Here is a 13175-nt window from a genome sequence, read left to right on the forward strand (position 1 = left end):
CACTTGCTCTGACAATTGGCCATTACGGATACTTTTTTTAGGATTAACTTGTGCCGAAAGATGGAAAGAAAGGCATTTCATTAAGGCATTCAATTAAGATGTCAGAATATATCTTTTGTATCCCCCCAAATAAATGTTTGTTTCATCTTCTGAATACATATACCTGTGAAAGGTTGTACACAAGGGCAAACTCACACAAAACAGAGATGTGGACAGGGGGGCGTGGATGACAGAGGGAGGGAGGGCTTGAGGTGGGATCGCCCTAATGTGCACCTTGTGAGGGTGTATTACACGTTCCCTGGGTGAGGAGCTCCTCTACAAATGGAACGCACCCTGGAAGTGAGAACAACATAACCTAAAAATTGTACCCTCATATTAATTTCAATAAAGTTTAAAAAAAAGATAAAGATATGCAGTATTAATTTTGGGATTACTATATATTGTCAAAAGCAAAAAAAGAACGTAAATTACTTTTTTCACTTAATCATAGTTATTTCCTGTCCCTCTAAAAGGACTTATTGGTCTATAAGCTTTTATTCATGCTTAAATATATAGATAAGTACAAAACATATACTATGAAATGTAAGTTATTACTATCATTAAGCTTTTATTGCTCTTGAACCTTCTACTGGCGTCAGTAATACTTTATAATTGCACTGAACATTAACAGGATAAAGCCTGGTGAATGGCTGATTTCATTTTCACTTATGAATATGAGACTTACTAATCTCCACCATAAAAGTTCAATAATGAGAGCTCTTTTCAGAAATACATCACATGATGCTTAATGCTAACTGAAAAATAAATTGATTCAAAACAAAAAAATTATCAAATCACATGACAAAACTTCTGCTATTGAAAAAGACAGGACCAAGCTGGGTACGGTGGCCTGTAAGCCCAGCATTTTGGGAGGCTGAGGTGGGAGAATTATTTGAGAGTAGGAGTTCAAAACCAGCCTGGGCAACATAGTTAGACCCTGTCTCTACAAATTTTTTTTTAATTTGCTAGGTAGAGTAGCACCTGTAGTCCCAGCTACTCAGGAGCCTGCGGCAGGAAGACTGCTTGGAGATTGAGGTTATAGTCAGCTATGATCTCTGCACTCTAGTCTCAGTGATAGAGCAAGAATCTGTCTAATAATAATAATAATATAATAATAATACAAAAATAAACCCTAGGTGAAAAACCACTACTTTAGACTTTAAAATAAAAATCCAAAAAAGGCTATTTACTTTCACTTACTACTTTCTACAGAAAATCAAATTCAAGGTCACCAACAACCTCTATGTTGCTGAATCCTATGGACACTTCCCAGTTTTTACTTCACCTGATTTCTCCACACCTTTGACCTGCTGACTTCCTCACCCTTCTGGAAATGCTCCACTCCTTGGCCCCTGAATCCCCCCGTCCACCAATCCCAGGGTCTCCTGACTCCTACCTGTCTCTTCTCAGTGTCATTTGCAAATTCTTCTTCTGTCCCTCCTACAAATACTGGTACACCTCAGGGTTTAATGCATACCTCTGTTAACACTTTCTGCTGCAGAGTGAAATCCTCCACTCCTGTTTGTCATCTGTGAAAGCATTCATTTGCATTGAGCTCTTTATTGTCACATATTGGACACTTCCATTTGAATATTCCAGCATGTTGGACTCAATTATTGCTCTTAGTATGTTCCTTGTCAGAGTGAAGACGATCACCTTATACTCAGATCAGAAACCCGAACATTATCTCAACCCATCGCTTTCCTCAATTTCATTTCCAAACTCACAGGTTTTGAGTCTCTAAAGCTTCCACCTGCGGTGCATCTTACAAGGGTACATGTGAAACTTAGTAAATGTAGAATGTAAATGTCTTAACACAATAACTAAGAAAGTGCCAGGAAGGCTATGTTAATCAGTGTGGTGAAAATGTGTCAAACGGTCCATAAAACCAGTGTATGGTGCCCCATGATCACATTAACGTACACAGCTATGATTTAATAAAATAAATAAATAAATAAAAAATAAAGCTTCCTAAGCACATGCACTGCTCTCCCTTTCCTCTGTCACCCCTCTGCTCAGCCCTTATCATTTCCCCCCAGATTACTGCCAACGGTCTCCCTCCTCCATTCCTGACTTTCTCCACGCAATTCTCTATACCCTACTCCCCAAATCATCTTCCTAAAGTACAAATCTGTCACATGAATTCCCTGCTGACACACCCTCAAGGCCCCACTCCCTCGTATGGTCCATGAGACCATCAAAGTCTGACACGAGCTTTGTTCTCAGGCCCCCCACCTTCCATCTCCTCTCCGTCACACTAAACTTCTTCCAGTTATTAAAACTGCAATATCTCGGGCGGCGCCTGTGGCTCAAAGGGGTAGAGCGCTAGTCCCATATACCAGAGGTGGTGGGTTCAAACCCAGCCCTGGCCAAAAACTGCAAAAAAAAAAACAACAAAAAAAAAAACTGCAGTATCTCTCTGTCCTCCAGGCCTTGCCATGTGCTGGTCCCTCTTTCTAGAGCACCTCTCTCTTTCCTGAGCCCTCCATTTCACACCTGCAATTAAGCATCTGTGGGTGTGAAGATGAAACTTAGCTAAGAAGAAACTTTGCCCCTCTCGCCTGCTCCCCGGCACCCTTTACACAGCCAACTGCAGTTCACCAAAACTCTAGGACTGGGACTTATTCAATAACGTATCTTTGGTGTCTACTTTGGTAAATATTTATCAAATTGTTGGATATTTATCAATTGTTGGTGTTTACTCCCTTTCCCAACTTTCGGGTACATATTTTTCAGAACTGTTCCTGGGAGATGACTCATCCAGTAAGTGACAGAGGAGTCACTGCCCACTGTAAAGAGTGGGTGAGTCTACTAGAGACCCCACCTGAGGTGCTGGATAGAGGCCTGTGAATGCCTCTCCAGCGGCAGGCGCTGGGGCACAACTGGAAGTGTGAGACTCAAGGTCTTGCTTGAAATTTTTGAGCTCTAACAGCTCAAAGTTACACTTTGTATATCAAAGTTACACAGTCATTGTGACGGGGTGCAATATTAAAACACTAACAGTCAGTAGAGAAACACCATCAAATTTATTTTCCTGTCTTCAAGAAAGGTAGATCACCAAGGTCCTCTTTAAAAATATCTGTCCAAATATCTCTCTCCAGAAGAATCTATGCTTCTGACTGCAGACCAGACCCAGATTGATTTTCTATGAGTTACGCCTTTCTTGACGGGCAGGCAGATGATCAGAGGTTGACTTTACTCTTGGTCAATTTTCAAACACAAACTCAGGAGTTAAGTCATAACTCAGGCTTTTATTAACACAGTGAACCTCAGGCTGAGGCCCTAATGTTCACCAAGGACAAAAGACATGACTTGTAAGATATTACTAACTATATCCTCTTCAGAAGTATGAAAGTGTAACTTTATAGGTAAAAGGCTCAGTTCTACAGTTAGAGAAATCCAGATTCTAATCTCAGTTTACTATCTATATGATTTAGGGTAACTCAAACTCTCCAGGTTTTAATTTCCATATGAATGGCAATTCTTTGACAGTGTTTTAAATAGAATAATTGAACTAATATACACAAAGAGTTTAACATAATGCCTGCTACAAATATTAGCTACCTTAATTAGCTATTCATCCTTCTCTCTTATATGTTTTCTAAATCAGGCAGCGATTACTGGAGTTAGCAAGGGCAGAGGGAACATCTCTCAGTTTTGTAAGTTACGATGTTTGCATTAATTACTAGAGGATTACCCACCACAATAAGAGAACCAAACCACACTTCCATATTCCACTGGAGGGAATATGCAGTCCTCTTAGATGTCAAAACATTCATTTCATTATGATTCAAAGAGAAGAGAATGACCTGCCAAAACACCAACCACTAAGCTTCCCACAACACGTGGATGTCTCTGACAGGTGTCTCCATTCCAAACACTGACCAGGCCAGCAGCCGGAACAGATGGCCCAGCTGGCAACATAGGCCTTTTCATCCGCCTGCGGTTTCTCACAGGTGCTGGGAGAAGGCGAGATAACTCGGTGTTTTCTGTTGTTTTGATAACCTTAACTGCTGTCTTTCCCACAGGCCAATTTTATTTTGGACATATTTCTATTTTTTAATATTTGACAACTGAAGACACTGGTAGGAAAAATAAAAACGTTTTTCTGAAAACTGATCTCATACACACATAATCATACAGCTGGCTTCTTCCCAGCCATCATTAATTTCCTTTCCCTTGAGCCTTTTTTCTCACCTCCATATCAGTGTAACCGTCATCAAAATATCACAAAATCTGCTTGTAAGCATTTTTCACAAGCTGGGTTTAATACCGTAGTGTGTTTAAATAAGACATTTCCCCTTTTCTAAAATGAAAAAAATGCAAAAATATAATCATTCTTCCTCATGGTAGCCACGGCAGAGCACACTTGCTCTTTGTCTGTGTAACTTCCAGATTAAAACAGATGGGCTGACTTAAGAAACAGGTAATTTTAACATCCACCTTCACAAGCAGAATGGTGGCATGGCACATTAAAGTAGAAAAGCTTACACGTTCTAGGTGTAATTTATTAGTAACTTTTCCTTAGAACTTGACAAAGGTTTAAAACACAGAATAGAATTTTATACACAGAAAACATCTCTTTTTAAAGATATTTTAGCTATTCCTTTATTTTTGGCTCATTTGTGATATAGCTCATGAATAACTGCCATTATGAAGCTGTTCCTTTAAACGTGAGAAAACTAAGGCACCAATAATTATAGGTTGTGTATACCTAATGTTCCTTTCATTAGCTGGAATCCAGTGTAACAGCCCCTCCCTTATCATCATCATCGTCATCGTCACCAGGTACAGTGGTCAGGAGCACAGCTGTGTTAAGTGGGACCTAGGTTCAAATTCCTGTTCCTGCCCTTCCTAGCCCTATGACCTGGAACAAGTTGCTCAACTTCTCTGAGCTTCCATGTCTTCATCCAGGAACCCGATAAGCACTCCATAAGGTACTTCTTATTATTTATCATTTACTTCTAACATAAATATAAAAGTATGCCAAGGCCTCCCCATCTTAAACAAACTAATTCTCTCCAACTTCATTTAACTCCTGTATGTTTTTCCTCCCTTCCATTTCCTTAATTACTATTAAGTGCTCAATCCATTACAGTCTGGTTTCTGCTTCTACTAAAACTGGTCTGACGGTGGCCACCAACTACCACTTCTCTGCCAAATCTAGTGGATGTACTCATTCCTCGTCTTCCTTTACCTCACTAGAGAGAGCATTGACCCTGTTGGTCAGGTTGTCCTTGTTAAAACTCTCGTGTCCTGTAATTCACGTGATAACCCTCTCTCCTGATTTTCTTCCTACCTTCTTGAGCCTGCTCCTTCTGAATTCCTGAAAACTCCTCTTCCTCACCTCCTGAACTGTTGGCATCATCAATGGAGGCAGAAAAAGAGCTTTCGGCTCTTGTTGGCTCAACAAACATGACCCTTTGTGATCTGGCCCCTGCTTGCTCTTGTAGACTCGGTCTCTCCAATTAATCACATTTCTTTTTCTGCCCCTCTCTCCCAGTCCTTTTATGCCATCGACCTACTTCCAAATCCCTGCATGCACCCCTTGTATCCTGCTTCTCAGCCTTCCAGAAGACACGTCTTTTTCTTAGGTTCTCTCTCCTCCCTCCACATTTTCTCTGTATTTAGCCTTCAAAACTCAGCTCAAGCATCACCTTCTTCTCAAGCTGTCTCAACAGGGGCTGAAAAAGTCATCTTTAATATTCTACCCTCAGCTGAGGTTTCATAAATAGAGACAGGCTTCCCTATAGAGCCCTGGCAAAATTACAGAATCATGAGGAAATAAAGAATTGTTATTGTTTTAAGTGGCCAAGTTTTGGAATGTTTGTTAGGCAGCAATAGATAGACAAAACACCCCAAACTCACTAGATTTTAAGTTCTTCAAAGGCAGACTCATGTTGCGTTGAATACTGTATTGAAAACAACAATTCTCTGGTTTATGAAGCCCCCATGAATGATTAGTCAACTAACCACCCAACCAACCAGTCAACTAATGAGCCAGTCCATCAGTCAAAGTGGTCTAAAGTTAGTCTTTTCCCTTTAATTTAATTAAATGTTTCTTTGAACGTGGAAGCCAACAAAATGGGGAAAAGGGAGAGATAAGGAGAAGAATGAATGCTAAGTAAATTCATGTCTCTGGAGGGACTTACCGACCTAAATTTCTAGCTCTGATCTGCTCTTATCACTACAGTCTCACTTCTATTTCCTACTACATATTTCCATTGAAGTATGTCCCTCGCTCTTCTGCCAAACCTAAACTTTTTACAAACCTTTATACCAGGGTCCTATTTGATCTTTTTGGCTATGTTACGATCATTGTTCATTCTTGAAATCTCAGTCAGCTTTGATTTCTGCCTTCTTCTCCCTACAAATATATTCCACCTTATTATTAGTTTAGACCAATTTGCCTTGATAATTTTTTTTTTTTTGGGGGCCAGGGCTGGGTTTGAACCCGCCACCTCCAGTATATGGGGCCAGTGCCCTACTCCTTTGAGCCACAGGCACTGCCCTGCCTTGGTAAATTTTTTTTGGTGATTCGTCCTTTCCTTTAAACTCCTTCTTCCCTCATGCTAGCTTGGACTCACATTACCCCATTTCTGTATTAGTCAAATGTCTTATGATTATAATGCTGTATTGAGAGTCTTATACTTACATTTCCAAGTCCTGATATGTCTAATGAAGCCTTTTTGTAGATGAAACATTTAATTTCAGGGCAAATAGGTTAAAGAAAATGGTAATTATTTCAATTGTCATTACTCTTTCCCAAAATAAATATTATTTGTAACAGTGAAAGGAAATCAGTTTTAAAAATGATATCCATGAAGTGACTAAACATTAGAACCTATTATTTGACAAATCTTATTAATGAGCAGTGTCATAAGAATAGATGACAGATGATGACTCTAGTGAGGAAGCAATCTGAATTTGTTTTTGTTAGCTTGAAAGCCAACATGAAATAAACAGGCAAAAGAAAAGGGGACAAAACCCAAGCTGGAACCCCATCTCTTTTGTATACATCAGTTCAACCTTTGTTAATAGGATAGGGAATTCATTATTTATATCAAGAGGAAATGGACAAACATTTTATGCCTGATAAGATTTTTTTCTTTATGCGTCAAATTCTTTAAAGGATCCAACTGAAAGATAGTCTTCATCATGGGAAGTTTGGAGAAAGGATTTATCCATATGCTAAATCTATCAAAGCTATTTCATGATTCTGTACCAGCTGAAGCTAACCCCAATTACCCTTTTTTCAATCAAGGGATTATCTTTCATGTACACATTAATGCACATCTTGATTTTAAGCAACAGTGAGTTATTTGCTTTGTGAGAACATGAAAGTCATCTTGATATTAAGAACAGAAAAAAAAATTCATTCTAATTAAGTAAATCCCATAATGTTATAATCTTATCTAGGAAACAGCTACGAGATAAGAATAGCTGTTTGCAAACTAACAATTGAGTTAACAATTAAGGTCACCTAACCTTATCTATCCCTACTAAAATGTCCTATTTTTCAGTCATTGTAAGAATGTATCTTATCACCAATAATAATTCCATATCAAAAATGATTCTGCCTTCAAAGCAGGTGCCACAAAGTTTGTATTTTTAGAAAGCTTCCACCCTTGAATTCATTTACTAGCAATCTAGTGGTGATTTACAGTGGACAAGAGGAAATTAAGAATAGGAACAAATGAACACATGTCGTAGGACAACATACAAATAAAGGCAAAACAATAACAAGGCCAAGGTGAGAACCAGTGCAAGGTGATTTTCCACTTCACACAAATGTTTTTATATCCAGATTACTACTGAGGGATCTTTATTAAATTACAGAATACTTACTCCAAAATCTCTGCTTGTTCCCATCCTTGGGTCCATTTTGCCAATTTAATTTCCAAAGACAAAGCATGCCCACCTTGACAAAAGCAGTTGCTGAAAGGGAGTTTGGGGGAATGTAGAAACTACCTCCTCTTCCAAATTCAGTATTTGGCACTCCAGACAGCCTCATAAATTACACCAATCTTGGTGTTGGCCAATTAAGTTACACAGAAGTTAGAATTAGTTGAATACCCTGCAGTGGGTCTTAAGTGAGTCAAGGTGACCAGAGGAAAGTTGCCTACATGGTATACAGAGTGAAGATGTCTGTTCCTGGTACAGTAAACAAGACCAAACCAAAAAGATTTGCAAGAGAGAGGAAATAAGGTGCTAACTCAAATACTGGCAACTGAAAGGAAAATTATGTAAGGGACATCCAAAATGCTGAAAAGCAAAAGAAAAATGAATGGTGAATGCAGAATATGATTGTCTTAACACAATAACTAAGAAAATGCCAGGAATGCTATGTTAACCAGTGTGATGAAAATGTGTCGAACTGTTTATAAAACCAGTGCATGGTGCCCCATGATCGCATTAATGTACACAGCTGTGATTTAATACTAATAAAAATAATAATAATAAAATGGCAAAAGAAAATGCAAAAAAAAAAAAGAAAAATTAATGGTGTAGCATGACCATGCTTTGTGGTCTACTCTGGCTGTGACAGATGGGATGGGAGGAAGGGACGGAGAACCGAGAGCTAGATGTTACATGAGTAAGAGGTTTCTGTGGTTAGACATGAGAACAATATAGTCTAGACAAGAAGGGCACTCGAGAATTCTCCCATGGAGAGGAGGGACTCTGCTTTTGCTCTAATTAAATTGTTTTGGTATGTTCATGGGTGTCACTGGTGGGAAGCAAGAAGAATGGCTGGATTTAATGAAGAAGCACCAGAATTGGGAAAGTTCTTCCATTTCCTTGCCTTAGCATTTGACATTTTCAGAGGAGTTCTGGGGAGAATGTGCTCATCTCTCATTACTCATAGCCATAAAATGGCAAAGTAATAGGAACTAGTCCAGATGGTTCAGAGGAAAACTCTAACATGGATACACTGTGCTTCTTTCCTGCCAAAAGTTAGTGAAAAAACATTTACTCCCCTCAAATTGCTGGCATTTTCATTGCCTTATCCTGCCCCACAGAGGTTTTCTACTGCTTCAGATACCCCAGGACTCAAGAAGAGTTCTGAGCGCTTCTTCTGTTGTGGTCCCAAATCTCAAACTTTCTTCCCCCTATATAAAGTCTTGTGGCTCCCAAAATGACAGCTGGATCTGAGCTCTTCTATACTTGCTCTTTTAAGAAAAGATTACATAACGCGAGAACCTGGACTCAAATAAATATTTATGGGGTGAAGGTATGGAGAGACCCGGAGGGGAATCACAGAAATTGCTTTGCTCTCTCCACCTCACCAGATGTCTTCATTAGCCTCTTCTCTCAGATGGGGCTTGAGATTGGCCACCAAAAGCCATAGAAAATCCCAAAAGTGGAATCAGAAACTGCATTAGTGCTTATGTTTCCCTGATGTTATTATACTTAAAACAACATCTGCCATTTCCTAATCCCGCCTAATCATTTAACACGTTTTTTAAAGACCATCTATTTAGCATCTTGCTACAGATACAGCCTCAAAGTGTGTTAAAGAAGACCCCCTGGCAGAGTGACTACTAGCCTACTGTTGGCCTTTGTAGAAAGCAGAAAGTTATCTCCGATAGGCGAAGCCACATGGTACCCCAGCTTGGTGATCCTGGCAGACACAGTTCTGCACCAAAGCACAAGACCTGGTGAGCCAGCATGAGCCGGATGCCAGCCCCACTCCAGGAGGCTCTGTGTAAAGCACTAACTGCATGACTCTGCCCTCCCCCAGCCCTGCTCCCAGGCTCTGACCACTAGTAGCACATCTCTGCATGACTCCGACTGACCCTTCCTTATCAGTCTGGCTCTCTGGTCCTGGATCCCAGGAGCATCCCAACATCCTCACTTGGCCTGCTGGCCACTGCCCCCAACCTAAGACCTCAGCATGCTGAGGACTAATGAGTTACAGCTCCTTGTTCTGACCTTTTGTCATCCAGTTCTGCTTCTGACAAGAGAGAATACACAGAGGCCCAAACAGCCAATTATACAAACTTATGCTTATCAAACCTGATAGCATCCAGAGCAGAGACACAGTTTACATTATCTTTTAACTATTCCAAGCACTGAGATCCCAGGCTGGTTTAGAATGTGAAAACAATCTATACTTCCTGTCATTTAAGTAAAACACTCTTGCTTTTCTGATGTCACACTTTTTGGAGGTGATGAGCTTTGCTGGCAGCTCTTGCGCTCTTTGGGAATGCTGGTAGCAAGATGATGGCCAATGCTACCACCGAGAGTGTTAACAGCAGAGGACTAAAGGCCAGAACACTTATTTCTCTTTGAGAATATTACCAACCACTTAATATGCAACTTATGAGCTAAAGTCCACAACTCATAGAAAGTGTGAAAAGCTTTATGAAATTTTATACTTTTTAGAGTCCTGAGGATTTAGTAGGCCTGGCATAGGCCACTGAAGGGCACCCTTCACATTTCAATCACTCTTGATAGAACCAGCTTAGACGGTGTCACAGGTTCCTTCAAAAGATTCTACATCCTTTCCAGGATTATCTCATTCCTTCCACTTGACAGAGACACATTATGGAGGGGGGGAGGAGGGCAGAGACACTGAGGCAACAACAGGGGATGACACTCTAAAGACCAGGAAGGACCGCTGAATGAGTTCAGTTTTCTGTAGTTAGCTACAAAGACCCAAATACTTCCTCATAGGAGAGAATAAGCAGCACCAACCCTAAAATCCTTGTTTAAAAGACTAGACTCTAGAAACATTTTCCCGGCCTCATCCAAGCAGGTAGACACAACACAGAATTTGTGCCAGGTAAAAGCATGACCTTTCCAAAACTGACTTAGCTGGCACTGCGAGTGAGGATGTCTCTGGGTTCCGGCCACATAGTTACCCCCAGTTCAATTCTCCTCCTGGCCAGTGACCTTTTGTTCACATCCTCCTCTCTTTTATGTTTCCTTGACTTCCTTCATTCGGGCCCTTCCCATGGAGCCTCCGTGGTTGTTTACAGTCTGCCTCTGGTTTTCCTCTCCTACATCCTTTATGTCTCCACCATTGACACTGCAGCTACTCCTGCTTTAAATCTGTCTAGGTGCTCAGGCCCTTGTTTTAATTGTTGGGGATTCATCGAGGGTAGGCACTCAGAACTTTTTAAAAATAATTTTCTTTCTAGCGCAGGGAGACTGTTATTTCTTTTCATTGCGACTGTGGCATGCTGTGTCCACTAAATGATAGGAGATATCTTTGGGATTCATGCCACAGCACCCTACTATGGGGAACACAAATGCCCTTTAGATACACGTCGTCAAGCTCACTATATACACGTAGAGAATTAAGCCCTGCAGAACATGAGGTGACCCTAGATATACAAGTGAGAAAACAAGTCCTATTGTTTGAAGCCTTTGAAATTTTGCACATATATATGATAGTACCAACTTACTTCCGAACAAACTCAAAGGGTGAAAGGCAGATGAAAAACATTTACTGAGAACATGTTATACCTTGGTAGGTTTTCCTCTATCATTTCATCCAGTTCCCACCACACCACGTAAGTATTAGGGAATTTGGGTAACATTTTTGAAGACCACAACCAGTTCTGCTCAGGTCTGAGTCTTTAGCTAAACAATTCTATAGGGCTAACACATCTGTAATATGTTGTAGCTTATGATTCATAATATATTTCATACATTTGAAAGAGCAATTACAGAGAGCATAACATCTAATTCAATCATTTAAAATATAATTTATAATACACTTGATAGCATAATTTTTATTTTAAAATATACTTTTACAGTATTTCTTATTTTAACATAGACTTCATAATATGCTTTTTTTTTTTTTAAATATGGAACGCTTCACGAATTTGCGTGTCATCCTTGCGCAGGGGCCATGCTTATCTTCTCTGTATCACTCCAATTTTAGTATATGTGCTGCCGAAGTGAGCACCATAATATGCTTTTATAGTATACTTTTAATTTTTAAATATAGTTTAAAAACTTTTTTTCTATGTTATAATCTGATGAAGACTTACAACTATAGTCTTTCACCTCAAGCTGCCACTTCTATGGCCACATCTCAACGTGCTGTCATAAGTTTTCTCTGCAACAGGCTGTAAACATAGGCCTGGCAAATCACAGTGGCTCTCGCCTATAATCCCGGCATTCTATGGGCCAAGGCAGGAGAAGCCCTTGAATTCAGAAGTTTGAGAACATCCCGAGCAAGTGAAAGATCCTGCCTCTACTAAAAATTAAAAAAGTTAGCTGAGCTTTGGGGTGGGCACTGTAGTTTGAGCTACTCAGGAGGCTGAGACAGGAGGATTGCTTGAGCTCAGGAGTTTGAGGTTGCTATGAGCTATGATGATGCCACTGCACTGTGGCCTGGAAGACACAGTGAGACTCTGTCTCAAAAACAACAACAAAAACCTGCCCTCCCCACTGACACTGACCAGCACCCTTTCTTTTGCCTAAGGATTTGTTTCCTGCCAAAGCCCTGGGGGGAAATGCCAACATGTCCATCTCAGGGAGAGACACTTTTCCTACCCTACAAAGATTTACAACTGTTATGGACCCATAATAATCAAAAATAAAAATCTTAAAACAACTCTTATATTTGTATGTGTTTTGATTATTTACAAGGTAATTTAAGATTTTAATTTTTTAAATTTCTGGGACCACGCCATTCTGTAAAAATTTAAGTTAGAGGCTCAGCATCCGTAGCTCAGTGGTTTGGGTGCCAGCCACATGTACCAGGGCTGGTGAGTTCAAACCCGGCCTGGGCCTGTAAACAATGATGACAACTACTACAAAAATATATCCAGGCATTGTGAGGGGTGCCTATAGTCCCAGCTACTTGGGAAGCTGAGGCAAGAGAATCACTTCAGCCCAAGAGTTTGAGGTTGCTGTGAGCTGTGACGCACGGCACTCTACTGAGGGTGACATAATGAGACTCTGTCTCAAAAATAAAAAAAAAATAAGTTAGATAACATTTTTTGTTTTTATAAAAATGCCCCTTAGAAATTAACATATTCAGTTTTTTAAGTGATTTCAATTTGCCAAATTTCTGTAGTCCTTCAAGACTATAATTCATTTTGCTTATTTTTTTTCATGCACTAGCATATAAACTAGGTAGTGTCTAGTTTAAAGCTAAAATTACTAGGTCTTCCCAG

The 13175-nt window shown here is 40.0% G+C and overlaps 1 non-coding gene across 1 annotated transcript; it reads right to left on the reverse strand.

Annotated features, from left to right (window-relative positions):
* Positions 1 to 11849: 11849 nt before the first annotated feature.
* Positions 11850 to 11956, reverse strand: LOC128571335 (U6 spliceosomal RNA). Its single transcript, XR_008375766.1, has one exon. It is a non-coding gene; the product is annotated as a U6 spliceosomal RNA (small nuclear RNA).
* Positions 11957 to 13175: the final 1219 nt, after the last annotated feature.

The sequence above is a fragment of the Nycticebus coucang genome, chromosome 18 (genome assembly GCF_027406575.1).
Source record: "Nycticebus coucang isolate mNycCou1 chromosome 18, mNycCou1.pri, whole genome shotgun sequence".
NCBI lineage: Eukaryota > Metazoa > Chordata > Mammalia > Primates > Lorisidae > Nycticebus > Nycticebus coucang.